The sequence below is a fragment of the Augochlora pura genome, chromosome 10, assembly GCF_028453695.1.
Source record: "Augochlora pura isolate Apur16 chromosome 10, APUR_v2.2.1, whole genome shotgun sequence".
NCBI lineage: Eukaryota > Metazoa > Arthropoda > Insecta > Hymenoptera > Halictidae > Augochlora > Augochlora pura.
In genome coordinates, this window is record NC_135781.1 from 3,904,455 (window position 1) to 3,910,207 (window position 5,753).

A 5,753-nucleotide genomic window follows, 5' to 3' on the forward strand; every position below is an offset into this window, starting at 1 on the left:
CCACTTTGATGGTAACTCATTATTAACCTAATTTAATAATCTAGTATCTAATAATTAACAGATACTAAGAATTTATTTATCAATAAATGTTCCCCGGGTTTGCATAGAATACCCGGGTATTCTAAATATTCTAAATAAATAGTAACATAGATTCAAAATATAAATGAAGCATTGGCTGATATAATAAATAAATAAATATAAAATCATGTAACCTAGTATTCGATATTTAACAAAAGAAAGATATTTTATTCCGCCAATTACACTATTTCAATAATGATTACATGATAGTCCAAGAGATATTTAAAAATATACAGAATTTATACAATTTAAAAATATACAGAATTAATACAATTTAAAAATATACAGAATTTATACAATTTAAAAATATACAGAATTTACACAAATCGAATTGTGCCTTCCAAATTGCGCAATTGCAACTAAAAATTACAATATAATCAAATGGAAATCTGACTCGCGAATCACAACGCCGCTGAATAATAATTCCCCGAGCAACGCGACTGCGATTCGCGCGAGCCCGATGCAGGAACAGGTTGCCCCGGTGTCCGGGTAACGTCCAGCATCATCGGGTCGGATTTGGAGCAGAGCACGCGAGCGCAGTACGGTCGGCTGCACGCGCGAGATTCTCAAGATATTTCTCCCGCGTCTCTTACAGTCGCTTCTCTGTTCCGCTCGCCTCGGGAGAGAAGCTGCGCGAAGGCGCGACGGAAGAGGAGTCGCTTAGAAATCGGGCGACGGGCATCGAAATCGCGAGTATCTTTATAGCCGCGGATCGAGAGGATCTCGCCGCATGGATCTCGCCGCAAACAGAGCCGACTCGCCCGCGGAATGGTAGGCGCTCGTTCGCGCGCACCTTGCGGCTCGAGGCGCTCGCTCCAGCAACCCAGATCTCCGGCGCGATGGAAATATACCGTTAAAACGTGCCACGGGCCCGCCAGCCGTTACTCCTGTTCGACGAATCGTCGGCCACCGGGAATTCTCTCTCTCTCCCTCTCTCTCTCTCTTTCTCTCTCTCTTCCCGCGGACGATCGTTCGACGACCGCGCGCTGGTCGGATCACTCGCAGGACGTCCGGACGACGGCGGCCGCGCGAAGAGCCCGGGCTGACCTCGCCGGTGAAACTACGGCTGGCGCGATGGGACGGGACGCGAGATCGGGTCCCGCGGGAGATCCGCGACAAACGGCTCTCGATCCGATCCGACGCGGAGGACACCGCCGATGATTTATCGACCGGGAGAAAGCTAACCCGGACCGTGGGCTCCTGACCGTAGACATTTTCTCCGCTTTTCTTTCGACGGCGAGACCCTCAATTTTCGAGCCATCCGCGAGCCGATAAAAATTCTACCCTCGTTAGGCGAATCTCGATGCTCGCTTTATCCGAGCCGGCGAGGTTTTCTAATAGTTCTTTCCGTATCGGAGAGAAATTGTTGAAAAAGAAATTTGGTAATCTTGTGTATGAACTTATTATTAGTAACCGAATTGTTTAGATTAATTTAGTTATTAATTTAATTATTTGGATTAATTTAGCATTATTTCTGTGATATTTTTTTAACCCTAAAACTACCCTTTTGCATTTTTATGGGGTAAGTGATATCGTGGAGTTGCGAGAAGAATAAGATCTTAATAGTTAAAATATTATTTATTACCATTAAAATATTAAATATGAAATGGCATTGTCTAGAGATTTATTTATTGTGTTATAGGAGGGTTATTTCTATTAAGAAATACTTGAGAAATTCAAAAGCTAACAATAATCTGATCCATCAAATTATTTAGGTTAATAAAGCATAACTTTGTCAATATTTCGTTAATAATTCTTAATATATTTTATTAATGTAATATCAGTGATACAGCGTACTATGATCAAGCTTGTTAGAAATTAAAATTTAGAAGCAAATTATTGTTACCATTGTTTCTATACTTTGATAACAGAAGAATTTATTTTTATTTCGATGTAGAAGAAATTAATAATATTCATATTTAGTAGAGCATAAAATCTTCACCACGACTCTGACTCGTTATTATCATGCAAGGGGATAAAATATTGGGGATTAATAGGATAAAAGGATTAAAAATAAATAAAAGGGATTAAAAACTGCGAGTGTAGGTTCGTCTCTCCAGCCAATCAAAGCGTGCAAGAAATTCGGGGTAACTGGTAACCCCGCGCACTAAAATCGCAAACACCCTATGCAGCAACTTCGTCCGCTTCCTCCCCTCTCCGCTCCGCCGTTTTCCGTTCCGATTCGATCATATCCGTCCGCCGCCGTCCATCTGGCACGTTTCCTCGCCCGAGCGTCGGCGATCCGGTCGTTTACGTGGCGCGTGACGCAACAAAGTTGCTATCATTATTATCATCATCATCATCATCATCACGGAACGAGTCCGGGGGCGCGCCGCGTAGCTGCTACGAAATTGCTGCGCGCTGGATCGGCGCCGTTTTCTTCGCTTTCCGTGCGGCGATCGCCATCGCCGCGATGTTTCTGGCGAAACGCCGTTCAATTATATCGATGAAAAATCGTTACGGTTCGGGGGAACGGCCGCGATACCGATACCATCCATTACGCTTCCCGAAGCAGAGCCGCGATAAACGACTTCCGGCTGTGCACGGGTACGTACCCGGCATGGCGGGCGAACGTGTTCGCGCCGCGACGCGTCCCGACGCGCGGTTCCATCGGCGAAAGTACCATCGACGGACGAATCGTCGAGCCTCGGATCCGCGTTTCTGATCCGGCCACGCGAAAATCCATCGGAAATTGTTAGCGCCCGTTAAATGGACGACGTCTACCCGCGCGCGTTCGAACAAGTGTAATTAACCCCTTGCCGTGCCATTTTCTTTAGAATTACTATGTCTAGAATTTTTTCGATCGCACTAATTTCTTAGAAGATAAAGGAATTTTATATTTATCGCGTGCTTACATTTAATCGAACGTTTAAGTATCGGTGACGAGAGAATAAAATACAAGCGCATTTATTTTCTTTTCGAAAATAATTACAATCGAAAAAATTCTAATTACTGCACCATGAAGTAAAAAAAGGGAAATACTACGACAGCGGATTAAAAATTCTTTCGTCTTTTAAAGACCATAATTTTTCGGGGTAGAGAACTTTCGCTAATAACGTAGCAGAAAGGATTTACAGGTAGCACCGGCTCGAAAAAGTCTTCAATTCTCCGTTCCATACGCCTTGAAATATCGGCTCGTGCCGTCGGATCTTCGTGGCCGGGTTTTTTTCCGATCCGTCCGGCGATAGAGGGGTTGCAAAATTTCGCGTTGCTCGGTCCGGCGCGTGAGGCAAGCCTGAAGACGAACGCCGAACAGGAAAACGAGCTGCGCGCGGCCCGTTGCTGCTTCTGCCCGGTGAACCAACGATCCCGATAAACGCGCGCAATATTCTCACGGCCGTCGCCGCTTTCAAACTACACGCCGTCTCGCCGCATTGTTGCGGCTTTTGCATAATTCGACTTCCGGCATTCCGGCGTTTTCGCCCGCGTGTCCACGGACCGGCACCGTTTTCTGCCGGCGAAAGTGCTTTTAACGGCGAATAATCGGCAAACGGCTCGTCGATCACCGCCCAAGCCCGATGAAATTTTAATTTTTACGATCGGAATTCGCATCGGTCGATTTTCATGCAGAAAGTAGGGTTAGGTGACCAGGTTTAAGCTTGAATAGTTTAGTGCGATGGAATTTTAATATTCTGTTTATAGGATGTGCTGTTTGATATATTAATAGTAGTCGATGGGGATTATAAAAATTGATTAAATAGACTAAATAGATTAAAAGGTAAGACGAAATAGATTAAAAAATATAGAAAAGATAAAGTGAGAAAATAGACTAAAAAAATAGACTAGACAGATTTTGAAAAATAGACTAAATGAATAACAAATAAAATAGATTTCAAAAATAAACAGAAAAACCTAAAAGAAGAATAGACAAAAATTAGACTAAATAGATTTTCAAAATAAACAAAAAAAATCTAAAAAACAAATAGATAAGGCAGACTAAAAAATAGACGAAATAGACTAAAAACGACTAGATAAAACAGACTCAAGAATAGACTAAATAAATTTTTAAATTATACAAAATAAACAAGAAAAAGAAATAAACAAAACAGATTAAAAAAAATGAACCGAGCAGAGTATAATCGATTGTGCAGTTCCGGCCATGGGACGCAGCTTCCCAGACCACGGGCCGACCATCGTCGCAGGATCTGCGGTTTTGCGAAAGGGGCCAATGGTATGTCCGACACGTCTGACAGGATTACCCGCGAGCACTATGTATATCGGTGAGAATCGAATCAACGTAACCCGAGCACCCGCGTTTTCCCCTCCGCGTGGATCCCGGCTACCGATCTTACCGGAGGCGCGTCGCAGCTCGTTGCATTCCATTCAACCTGCAGCTCCCACCTTTCGTTTTCACGCGGACGAAGAACAACGTGGTCGTTCTCTTTCGGAATTTCTGCCATAGGAAAAAGACTGTCCCTTGACCTGTCAATTGTTGCACCGAATTCTGCGAGGGAAAGAGGAAGAAAGAGAGAAAAAGAGAGAATGAGAGAGAGATAGAGATAGATAGAGATAGAGATAGAGATAGAGAGTGAGAGAGAGAGAGAGAGAGAGAGAGAGAGAGAGAGAGCGCGCAAAATCGTCCGAGAAATTATGGTACGTGCACGGCTGTGTTTTTAAGGGATGAAAGTGTAACAAGTTTTAGAAACGATCTTTCACGCAGCGTGGTTCCTCCTTTATCTGGGCAGCATCGATTTCAAGCATTGTATCGGACCCGGTGATTACCGAGAGTAAAAGTGCCGCTTTCTAAAGATTCAACAAGGTCGGTGAGAAATGTGATTCGAATTGCTCGCGAGAGAATGCGCCGGCCGCTGTGGTTAGCATGGTAGCTTGTTTGTAATAATTCATATCCATTTTATAATAAATGTATTCTATTACATATTATATATATATTGTATATTTTATATATTATATAATTTACTATATATTATATATTCCATATTAGTTATAGTATAGAATATATAATAAATACAATATATATTAGTAATTTGATTAATATCGATCGACGATTTTAACTCGTGGTTGTTATAACTAATTCGTAATAATTTATACATATTATACATTATATATATATTCGTTAGTTATCATTACTAATTTACAATCAGTTACGTTTGTTGTATGTGGGATATATTAGTTATATTAACCCTTTGCACTCGAAGTTATTTCAACTGGAAATCTGAAGTAATTTCTCTGGCTTATAGAATTTCCATTTTATATAGTAAAGTGCATTTTATGCGTACGTTTGATTCTTGTCATTCGACACAATATAACATAATTTTAACAATTTATAAAATGCAAACTTTATTAATATAGAGATTATTTTCCTACATAATAGAACAATTTTATGGTGCCTCACAGTCACCACTCAAGTGCAGGGCTGTAATCAATTTATAATAACTTATAACAATTAACCAATTATAATTATTAATCGTACCACTTCGTCTTCAATTACTATAAAAAAAATATAACTACTAACGAGCCATAATTTTTAAAAACTAACCATTTAATAAACCATACAATACACAGCAATAGCAATTCCATATAACAAGCCCCAATGCCGCGACATTTGAAAGCAACCCTAACAAATGGTGCACCCTCCGCATCCTTAAACGACGAAGTTCATCCGACCGTTTCCGACGCGAGAGGTCTCTATAATCAGAATAATCGCAAAATAAAAG